Source organism: Hoplias malabaricus, chromosome 12 (genome assembly GCF_029633855.1).
Source record: "Hoplias malabaricus isolate fHopMal1 chromosome 12, fHopMal1.hap1, whole genome shotgun sequence".
Classification (NCBI taxonomy): domain Eukaryota; kingdom Metazoa; phylum Chordata; class Actinopteri; order Characiformes; family Erythrinidae; genus Hoplias; species Hoplias malabaricus.
Window position 1 is genome coordinate 5,101,912 of NC_089811.1, and position 12,233 is coordinate 5,114,144.

Consider the following 12,233-nt stretch of genomic DNA (forward strand, 5'->3'; position numbering starts at 1 on the left):
GTGGCTGTCTGTGAGGAGTTTGGTGTGTTCTCCCTGTGTCTGCGTTGATTTCCTCCAGGTGACTGTCTGTGAGGAGTGTGGTGTGTTCTCTCTGTGTCTGCGTGGGTTTTCTCCAGGTAACTTTGAGGAGTGTGGTGTGTTCTCCCTGTGTCTGCGTTGGTTTCCTCCAGGTGACTGTCTGTGAGGAGTGTGGTGTGTTCTCCCTGTGTCTGCGTGGGTTTCCTCCAGGTGACTGTCTGTGAGGAGTGTGGTGTGTTCTCTCTGTGTCTGCGTGGGTTTCCTCCGGGTGACTGTCTGTGAGTTGGTGTGTTCTCTCTGTGTCTGCGTGGGTTTCCTCCGGTTGCTCCTACACGTTGGTAGGTGGATTGACGACTCAAAAGTGTCCGTAGGTGTGAGTGTTTGAGTGAATGTGTGAGTGTATGTGTTCCCCTGTGAAGGACTGGCGCCCCCTCCAGGGTGTATTCCAGCCTTGCGCCCAATGATTCCAGGTAGGCTCTGGACCCACCGCAACCCTGAACTGGATAAGGGTTACAGATAATGAATGAATGAATTATTAACATCATAGTGATTGTCACCATTTTCATAATTCATTATTTATTTATATACTTTTTGACTTATGAAGTGTATTCTTTTTAAATAAACTAAGGTATGTGATTAAACAAATTTTTAAAATACAGCAGTCTGTTGTTCAAAAATATTTAAAAATAGTTTTATAGTTCTATACTGTATTTTCATTCATTCATTCATTGAACAGACCACACTTTTTAAACCAGGGTTTTCACAGAGAGAGTAGATCTGTGACCATGTGCCTTCTCTCTAGATGTGATCAGCTTTTCTTCTCTAGGGCTGAACCCCACCTGAACCTCACAGAAAGTGGCATTGGAGTTTTGTGGGAGGTCTCAGTGTGAGATTTGCTTCTTTAAGTGAATAAGGAGACTGTCCAAAGAAAGAACTGAATTGAACAGAACCCACTTGAGCAGGACAAGACCCTTCAGAGCTCCGATAATCAGCTGTGTGAGTGGTCCAATGTCCAGTAGAGGGGGCTGTTGCAGTGTTGAGAGTCAGTGCAGGTGTCCTGGTCATGACAAAGTGAATCTGGATCAGTCATGTCTCAAAAACAGCGCCTGCTGATGTCTTGTGTGAGTCAGGTAGGTGAAGCCGTGTCAGAAAGGGCACAGAAGTAGAGAATACGGAACAAGTGAGAGAAATGTACAACTGCTGCCGGCACTGTGCATGCTGCGTAATTAACACTGATGTTGCTAAATGTCCTTAACATAAAATTAGAGGTAAAATCCACACATTGAATTGGTTTAAGTTCAAATAACTGCAGCCACTATGCGGAGTGCTCTTTGTATTAATCACTGTAGGCTTTCCCTGGTTTGTACTTTCTGAAATAAAGGCATGCAAAGGGTCCTTCATTCATTAAAAAAGGAGAATACTTACCTACTTTAATAATGACCTGTGTGTAAGGGCTCACTGTGTGACTGTGTTCATCATACGATCAGCTGTGTATCAAGTCTAGGGGGGGGTGGACGGCTACTGACGTGCAGACTGACCAATTATATGTTTGCAGAGCAGGTTATCGACCAATAACGGTAGCTCTACAGTCAGACCGTCCAATCAGAAGATTTAAGGCTACTTCATCACACCCCCTTCTCACTCAAGCGAACCAATCGGAGTAGGGGAGGGCGGGACTAGTTTGTGAACGAAACTTCTCGAAGTTCTATGTAAGCTCTAGAAAAACAAAATGCCGGACGTTAGGGAAATTCCGCCCGGACATGTCCGGGTAAAAGAGGACGTCTGGTCACCCTAATCAACTCTGACTCCATTCACAAAGTTAACTTAACCTCTTCACATGTGTAAATCTTTCATTGGCTCTCAGCATGGGGCTGGTGTGATCGAGCTGAAAGGACAATGAACATGCGCACACTGTTTTCAGCTGCACACTTATTAAAGCAGGCATTGAGGGGCTGGCCCCACACTCACTACATGAACTGCTAGAACTACTGAGCTGGTCCAGGAACAGTGTTGGTTATATAAACGCCTTAATCTCTTATTGAATTTATCACACACTGCTCCACGGCCACATCCGTTGGGATCAGGCCCCACCGACACCAAGTGTAGAGACGCCCCTAGTGAGGTCAGTCGCTGATGTCGGATGATTTGGTCTGAAGCACGAATTGTACTTTATCTCCTCCCAAATGTACTGAATGGAGCCCTATCACTACAGAAAAGCAGTTCAACTATTTTAGAACTCATTGCTAATGCTTGGGATTGAGCACTTTGGCCTTAGAGTATTGTGCCAGAGCTCCAGAACGTTCTACTCTGTGTCAGCAACTGTGCACCTCAATACAGCCAACTCACTTTTGGATGGATCACTTTTGGATAGTTTATATATAAATTTCCAACTTTCTAAACCACTGATATCTCTAGTAACCTCATGACTCTTATCTATTCTCAGCAAATCTCTCTCTCTCTCTCTCTCTCTCTCTCTCTCTCTCTCTCTCTCTCTCTCTCATACACACACACAGACACACAGTCTCTCTCTTTGATGGATGTTAACTACCTCTGTCTCACAGGAAGGACAAAGTGCTCTCATCTTTCAACGCTGCCATCCAGGGAACACTGGCTTATAGACACACACACACACACACATCACCACCACCACCAAGAGCTAAACACATGGCCTTACCCACACAAGTTATTTTCCACACCTGGTGGGGACATTACACTGACATTTATTTATTTTGTGAGGATTTGCCCCAACCTTTCTTTCACACTACTTGCGAAACTTTAAAAATAAACGTAACAGTACTTTACAAATAAAATTGACATTGATCTACTTTGTGGTGGGCAGTTTGAAGTCCCCATAAGAGAAGCAAGTCCTTACTCTTTGAGTGTGTATGCAGAGCTGGGTCCCTATAATATAAGTAAAACCTGTTCCACGATCACACACACAAACCCAGCATGGAGACAGGCAGCCTTTGAAACACTTCAAGTTCTCCCACGTTAGTCTCCGTCGGATTCTCTATACCAGCGCCAACTTCTCCTCTACAGACTCATTAACACAACTGCAGCCCTCACTGATCTCCAACATGGAGTCTTTAGGAGATAGTGGAGTATGTTACAAAAGCCAGAGACAATTGTCCATTGGTTTATTTTTCTACTGTGTCTGATCCACTTGTGCCAGTACGACACACACTAACATACCTGCTTTGTGGAGGTCCTGTGTGGGTCCTGACCAATGGAGAACAGGGGATGAAGTATGCAGAGCAACAGTCTGTAATCGCAGAACTTCAAAGTGCTCCTGTATGGTCAGTGGAGTGGAGAGAATAATAAAGAGGTGGTCATTTGGATGTTGGTGAAGAGTTGCCATACAGAGCAATGCCTGTACTTCCCCATGCACTTAGCTTTTCTAAACACAGCTCAGTGATACACCCCTCTCTTTAAAAGGTCTGAAGCTGATCTAATGCCAATGGACAGTAGACCTTTTTCCCAGCTGTTTTATATTCATATATTCTGTGTTTCTGGTGTGACCCTATCTATTGTCATGTACGATACGCAGCAGGAAGGCTACATTACATACAGTACGTCCAGGGCTCCGTGTCTGAGTGACCTTTAAATGTGGTTCTGTGATGAAAATCCCCTGTATTAGTCCCGAGAGTCAAAAGTTGAAAGCTCAGCCGGAAGAGCAAGAGAAATCCCCCTTGATTAATGCACGTCGGTGTCTTTTTCTGATGAATCTGGCTCGGCAAACGCAAAGACTCTTATAGTGTTCAATACAAATAAGCCTTTATTACCTTCATATAAAGATTTATTGCACTGAATATGCAGGGAGCGAGCAGTCAAGGGCGATTTTGAAAGGTAAACTCAGCAACCCGTGGTTTGTATTCTGTGGGGAAGCCTTGTTGAGGCTGAAATCCAAATCTACCTTTAACGGATAAAGAGAGGGAGAGCATGAAGGTGATATTTGTGAGAGGTTTGTGAGTAAAATCACTCTATGGACTAATTTGTGTAGACAGAGCTTTTTCTGAAAGCTAGGAAACCGATGGAGAGTTTGTTCTTCAGCCTTTACACTTTGATGGGGGCTTAACACTAGATGCTGGAACATTTCTGCGAGGATCTGATTGCATACAGCCAAGATGGCATTACTCAGATCAGGTCCCGATGTTGGATGAATGTATAAGTTGCTCGTGATTCTGACGACGCATGAAATCCAGATGGAGGTCCAGATCCAGATGTGGCACAGAATGCAGCTCCAGGGTCCTGGAGTTGTGGGTTCGGGCCTCGCTCCAGGTGTCCATTTGTAAAGTAATTTGGTGTGTTCTCCCTGTGTCTGCATGGGTTTCCTCCAGATGCTCCAGGTTCCTCCCACGGTCCAAAAACACATGTTGGTAGGTGGATTGGCGACTCAGAAGAGTCCATAGGTGTGTGTCGCCCTGCAAAGGACTGGCGCCCCCTGCAGGGTGTGTCCCTGCCTTGCACCCAGTGATTCCTGGTATGCTCCAGACCCACCGTGGCCCTGAATTGGATAAGCGGTTGCAGACCATGCATGAATGAATAGAACACAGTAATGCATTTATGAGAGCATGTAAAATTGATGGGAAATAAGTTTTGAAATTAATAGGTTTAATAGGCTCTAAATGATGTTTAATGCGAAAATCAACCACGTCTTCCTTCAGCTGAGCGTTGTCTTCACGTGTACAGAATTCTTGCTTTGTTTCTTGCTATTTTTGCCTCTGGCTTTAGTCCTTCTGAGCTTTGGAGTATTTCTTGGGCTTGTCTCAGCTGTTTTTCAAGTTTAAAATGCTCACCTCCGTCTCTAGCCTTTGCTTATGTCCAGTAAGCAGTTGAAACTGTGGGCTTTCATCCAGCATAGATTGTGTAAAATAATGGGGGACCGCGTTCCCTCTCCATAAAAAAAAAAAAACAAGGAGAAACGCTGCTTGTTTATGCACAGTGTAACTAGATTTTTTACTTATCAACTGATTCTTTAGTTAAGTAGTACATTAATTAAGCCATCTGCTGCACCCCCTCTTTCTGCTTAAAGTACCACCAGTGGTACGCGTATCACAGTTTGAGAACCACTGGTTTAGATATTATGAGAGAAATGTACAAACAGAAGATTATGACATATTTTTGAATTGATGTTTATGTTAAGAGCAATCTTTAACTGAACTGACAGGGACCTTAGATAAAGAAAGATCTAGACAGAGAGAGACTTTGAAAGAATGACCTAGACAGAGAGACATGGACAGAAAGAGAGAACTGGACAGAGAGAGAGAGCTAAACAGACAGAGCTACAGAGGCTAAACTAGACCACAGAACTAAACAGAGTAATACAAATAGACAAACCAAACAACTCACAAAGAAGAAACAGACAGACCAGGGCTGTGAATCAAATCAAGAAACAGTCAAGACAGACAAGCAAACATGGACTGTCCAACACAAGGAAGAGAGACAAGGGAACTTAAATACACCACACAGACAAGGGACACCTGAGACAGATAACGAGGGGGCAGGGTTACAAATGAGACACGGACGAGGAGGAGGAACAAAGGCGGGACTAGGGCGGAGACATGAACAATAATGAACAGAGCACGTGGCAGGGACAAAAGACAAGACAGAACAAGGGCGTGGCAATTAGTTTAAATGAAAGCAGTATGAGAACTATCTTCTCCAGACGTCCTGAACACTAATGAACTCCACGATGAGTGTCTTGGGTTTCTCGAAGTTAAAGTTACAGTTAGTTATTTAACATAATGTTTCACGTAAACTCTTACATTTTCCTCCTTCATGAGCAACAACTATTGATAAATGGTACATGCTCCTCATGATTAATTAGTTTAAATGATTTTGAGCGATTGTAATCAATGCAAACCACAGAGCGGGTTATAGAACTCCCTTTGTATACAATTACTTCCTGCCCTCAATCACAAACACCACTCCAATTCATCCCACTCTGGTTTCCGTGTCCCTGTGATGGGTGAGTGTCATGACACTCGGCTCACTTTAATTCAGGCTTTACTATGTCCGTGCCCGTTAATGTAGTTTAGTATGATAAGGGGTGTCTACAAATCTTTGCACATGTACTGTATAAGACCCTGTTCTGACCACCATCCTTCTGGATACTGACGCTATAATTAGGTGTGTGAAATTCTGACAAGAAATGACAAAGTGGGAGTAGCATTAGTCAAGCTGGAGTCAGAAGACATTAGCAGCGTCTTGAAGATGAAAAAGAGCCCCTGTGATGTGCCCCCCCCAGGGTAAATGCTGGGACAGCCTGAGGTTTCAAGACTTCAACATGCCGTCAGACACATCAGCTCCGGTCACATTTCATCAGTCAGAAACAATTGGCGTTTAAGGAAATAAGGGGGCTTTTTGTCACTATGGATGCGGACACCCGTACACGTTTAGGACACACACACCCCACACGTCAGTCAAACACGTATCAGTCACGGTAATGACAACAATGATGATTGAATCTATTTGTAATTATGGATGTGTAATGCTTGTCTACCTGCTGCGACACGGATGAGTCGGAAACGCCTGAAGAGGCAGAGAGAGCCGAGACGTGCCTCGCCTCGTCATTACCAGATAAAGGCCTTCTCACACACAAACACACACACACGCACAATAAATAGCCTTAATTGGCGCAAAGCGACGGAGACATGTAGCCGCTTGATGTGATCTCATCCCTGCTCAATGGGGGCTTCCAGCTTGCTCATTTACAACCAGGGGAAAAAGGAGAGTGTTCAGGTGCCTTGTTTTCTTCTCTACTCAAGGCTCCAGCCCTGAAATGAACAAAAAAACGACACACAAAGAGAGCGAGAGAGAGAGAGAGAGAGAAAGAGAGAGAGAGAGAGAGAGAGAGAGAGAGATGGTGCAGAAGAGCAAGCCTGGTAATGACTTCCACCTCTCTGCCTCTTGCTGTGTAGATTTTTCAAAAGTAAATAAATAAATAAATAAAATAAAATAAAAAGAAAGAAATAAATAGCCCTACAAAAAAAAAAGGGCTCAGGTTCTGTTTAAAACTCCCAGCCGCTTCAAAACATCTCCGTTCTCTGTGAAAAAAGAGCACTGCTTTTGTTGTTGCTGATAGGTTTCCAAATCATCACAGAAACAAAGAAAACACTCCTCTACTGTTCACAGCCAAAGGGAGTGCCTTTGCTTTCTAGGTTTCCACATGCAATATTCTAAGAGCTGAAACATAGTACGCAAACTGGTGTTCACACATAGTTGTGTTCAAAAATGTGTTACAACTTATTTCATTATATAACGCAAGTTGTCTATAGACAACTGTCATGGCGGACCAGCTCATGTAAATTCCACATGAGTGGAATGAGTGATTCAAAGACCACACCCCCCACCCTATACAGTCTTTTCTCATATCACCTACGCAACAGGTAAACCCCACTCCCAAACTGTAGACATGTTTAACCCTATCCTGTTTACAGATGCTACATTTTGTTCTCTACCACTTGCAAGAGGACGCTGTCTGAAAGGGATATTCGAGCGCTGACCCGGATTGTATCCAAAAAACATAAAACCACGGCTGCCCAAATCACAGCAGAATTAAATGTGCACCTCAACTCTCCTGTTTCCACCAGAACTGTCCGTCGGGAGCTCCACAGGGTCAATGTACACGGCCGGGCTGCTGTAGCCAAACCTTTGGTCACTCACGCCAATGCCAAACGTTGGTTTCAATGGAGCAAGGAGCGCAAAAACCTTGGGCTGTGGACAATGTGAAACATGTATTGTTCTCTGATGAGTCCACCTTTACTGTTTTCCCCACATCTGGGAGAGTTACGGTGTGGAGAAGCCCCAAAGAAGCGTACCACCCAGACTGGTGCATGCCCAGAGTGAAGTATGGGGGTGGATCAGTGATGGTTTGAGCTGCCATATCATGGCATTCCCTTGGCCCAATACTTGTGCTAGATGGGCGCGTCACTGCCAAGGACTACCGAACCATTCTGGAGGACCATGTGCATCCAATGGTTCAAACATTGTGTCCTGAAGGCGGTGCCGTGTATCAGGAAGACAATGCACCAATACACACAGCGAGACTGGTGAAAGACTGGTTTGATGAACATGAAAGTGAAGTTGAACATCTCCCATGGCCTGCACAGTCACCAGATCTAAATATTATTGAGCCACTTTGGGGTGTTTTGGAGGAGCGAGTCAGGAAACGTTTTCCTCCACCAGCATCACGTAGAGACCTGGCCACTATCCTGCAAGAAGAATGGCTTCAAATCCCTCTGACCACTGTGCAGGACTTGTGTATGTCATTCCCAAGATAAACTGACGCTGTATTGGCCGCAAAAGGAGGCCCTACACCGTACTAATAAATTACTGTGGTCTAAAACCAGGTGTTTCACTTTCATTGTCCAACCCCTGTATGTCTCAGCCCTAAGGGTGAGCTGTTAATAAAACCCACCATTTCAGCGCAACTGCACATATATTTGTAAATCTGAAGAGCCTGTCAACCCATAAACTGAGCTACAACCAGCTCAGTTAGGTTATTTTCTGGAGAAGTAACAGCTAAATTGAGAGGGGAGAAATAAGAGAACTGAGCAAAATGGTGGGGATAACAAACAAATACAAGTGTAGGAATTAGAGATTTGAAAAAAAGGCAAAAACAAGAGCAGAGAAATCAGAAAAGTTGTGGAAACAAGAGAATGAAGCAGAAAAAGTCAAAAACCACAGTGAAGAAATAAGAAAGACAAGCAAAACTGATCAAATGAGAGCTTCTGTGCCTCACCTTTAGTTACTGTGCACTCAGCTCAGGGTGAACAGAGGCTCATTGTGGTTCTGAACACAGCTATTAAAACAGGGAGAACATTGCTGTGCTCTGCTTCCATCACAACAGCACCCTGATATAACTACACTGTGGCATAATGACAGGGTCCCCGGTGAGTCCTTGGTTTCTTCCTCCAGTCCTGAAGGAGTTGTTCCTTGCACTCAAATCCTCACATGATGTTCCAACAGCAAGTGAAATTTATATAAGATTTTACTGCAGAGAACGAAGGCAAGATTCTGTCCTTGTCTCAAGCTGACGTTAACTTAGCGTAGGTGGACCTCATAAAGAAGGCAGTGAGCAGATGAATAAGATTGTAATAAAGTGGAGATCCTTACTGTCGGCAAGGTCAAAAGTCAACTCGAGAAATATTGATTTTAGAAGAGTGTAATTGAAGTAATGGTACACTGGAGTTCAGAAAACCTGTTAAGTTCATCAGATTCTCTCTCTCTTACACACACGCAAACCCCCTCTGATCCAATGTCTCACTGTTACTCAGAGCGACGCATTCAAAAGCACAAAAATAACATTAACCCCTTACCAACAATCAGCAGATATATTGGCCACAGTGGTTGCTGGCTGAGCTGATTCCTGGCTTTTGGGGAAGCACAGAAAGAGAGAGAGAGAGAGAGAGAGAGAGAGAGAGAGAGAGAGCATGTAATTTATATAGCAGACTTCCAGAGCCCCAGAGACAGCATGGAAGACCCTCTGATCACAGTGACCCTGTGGAGATATTAAAGACCTGGTCAGGGATCAGTGCAGACTGGGAAATTACAGTAGGAACCCAGAGAGAGAGAGAGCATAGAGTACTGTTCATATATACAGATATTAGTCCTGAGATAGTTGTAATGCTATTACTGCAGGCATCCTAGTGGTTAACTAATGTTTTCCCCATAGTTCTGTTTAAATAGATCTTCTTGTGTGTGGAATGTGATTCTGTGTTGAGCTGCTAGAGAGCAATGAGTGGTGCGAAAGGAAATTTCATTCTATTTTCTGTGACATGATCATTGATGAGACCCAGTGAATTATTGTGGATATTTGTGTGCATGAAACTGGTCTAATGTGTTTACAAAGCCCTGGTGTCAGTAAATGGCTATCTCTCCACTTCACTTGGCTTTCTCTACACTCATGTCTCCAAATTTGGGAGAGCACTAACAGCGTGAAAGTAAACACAGACCAAAAGAGCTACCAAACTTAACAGCTCGATTTAAAAATGAGTTTCTATGGTAATTCTCAGACAAGGAGATTCTGAATATAAACAAACCAGAGACAATGGCATTTGCCCACAATCTAAGATAAAGAGATGGTGCAGTCTAGAAGAAATTAATATTTTATTTTTCTCAGTTCTGTGGGTGCTGTGAACATCCACTGGTGATGGACTAAAAACTTAACATTACGTCAAACGACCAACTGTAACTTTAACATTGAGAGGTGTGGCAAAGGTGAGTGTTGTTGTTGCTTGGTTAATCCACAGCAGTTAACAAACCAATTGTATGTCTCTCAGTATTTGTGTATGCTCTCATAAGAGTTCTTGAGTAAAAGGGTGCCTGGAGAAGAAGACAGTTTTTATGCTGCCTCAATATCGACTAATCTAGTTCAGTTTTAAATCAATCCCCAAAAACATCCCATCTGATATAAGTTGTGATTTCCTGCTTGTACATTTGTCTCGTAATGTCATCTAAACTATAACAATACAGGCTCCTCCCCTCCTTCTCCTCCATTCTGTTTTGCACCTCCTGCCCTCCATCTGGATTTCAAACATCTGAATCATGAGTTTTATAATAACCTTTTCCTGCAGGTTGAGGGGATCCCCTCCGGTCCCAAGCCTACTTCTCTAACCATTAGGACACTGTTGCCGCTGCAAAACAATTTCCTGAAAATTACCTGAAGAAAGAGTGCTGTAAACTCTTACAGAAAAGTATGGGAGTGAACATCCTTCTATTTCTGGCCCTTTAGAGATTAGTATTAGGGTTGGGTCCAGACTTAGGGTTAACGTAAGAGTAATCTTTCCAAGTGGGGTTACACAGTAATATGTATAATCTACAAAACAGGAAGTACATATTTGTACACATTGTTTAAACCCCAGGAATGGCCTTCTAGGCAACACAAAAATAAATAATATCTGAAAAGACAAACGCACACAATCGTAGGTGTTTTTGTGGAACAGTTTCTTGATGAGTGGGATTTTTTACTTGTGTTTACCAGTGTAAATCCTAATCCAGCCTCACAAACCCTGCAGTGAAGGAATGTGTCTGTGGGCAGAGCTTAGACAGGACAGTTGTACTTGGCACATGCTTCCACATGTAAAAACAGGTTTAATGCATCGATACATCTTAATCTAATGATAAATACCACACCACAGACCAATTAACCAACTTGCTCTTCGTCAGCAGTTGTGGATATGCCTTACTCTTCTACCTCATTTCCTAAAAGTCGTTTATTTGTGCTGAATTGCTTTTAAATTTGCCAGTATTACGTAACTCGGCTTTAGTATGCAAATGAAAATTATGAAAGGCAACTCTCGGGATCTCAGATGAATAATTGCGATTCAAAGACTGTGACAGATCACACGAAGAACCCCTTATAAGCACACAAAGAGAAAGATCTTGCTCATGAGAAGGAAAGCTCACTGATTAGGGCTGTATTTAACAAAGTAGTTGAGCAAACTTGAGCTAAACTAAGTAAGTTTTAGTGTGTTTAACTTTTGAAATAATTTCAAATTATTTCACCATTCCCATTTTGAGGAGTCTGTCATTAATTTTTAAGTAGGCTTTATAGATATTCATTGCCGTGATGAAATTAGAAAGCAAATTAAGTGCTCAGTCGGCCGTACAGTGCAACTTTCTAAATTCAAAACATGATTTTGAATGTGCACAGTAAACCTTTTTTTTTCCTGGTGTTGACTAACGGCTTAAATTACCAAAAAGCAATAAGTGGGTATAAAGTCTTCAGTATTTTGAACTTGTGGGAGATATGATCGAGTCGGATAGGAACTTTTTAAGCATTTTAAGAAGGTGATAAGCAGAAAAAGTGAAGCAAGCACAAACGGCACCATCATCTGCAATGATGCAAATTCTTGACGCTTCTGACAAATGCCAATGGTTTCACAGAGGGGCGTAAAAAGCGAGCAGAAGCGAGATGTGAGACAGGAAGAGGCATGGCCTTCTGCAGCCGAGCCTGACGACACCATCCCACCTTCAGGCTTCTGCTTCCATTTGGTGGAAGTGGCTCACGCAGCTGGACGTGTCTCTGAAGATTTGTAACTTTGTTTGTGAAGGCATTAAAAGCGTTCTCGTCTCAGCAGTGGCCATATCTCATGCCCAGACATCGGCCTGTTCATCTCCAACGCAAACCTGCCCATTTCTTACACGGGACGTGTTAAACGCATTAGGACAGCTGGCACCATGCCGTACGTCTCCCAGATTGATGCAGCTTA

At 43.3% G+C, this 12,233-nt stretch overlaps 1 long non-coding RNA gene across 1 annotated transcript; it reads right to left on the reverse strand.

The window, feature by feature from the left end:
• Positions 1–734: 734 nt before the first annotated feature.
• Positions 735–5,439, reverse strand: LOC136710382 (uncharacterized). The gene is made up of 3 exons (XR_010804621.1): positions 5,368–5,439; positions 3,211–3,307; positions 735–1,134 (listed from the first exon to the last, which is right to left on the reverse strand). It is a non-coding gene; the product is annotated as an uncharacterized lncRNA (long non-coding RNA).
• Positions 5,440–12,233: the final 6,794 nt, after the last annotated feature.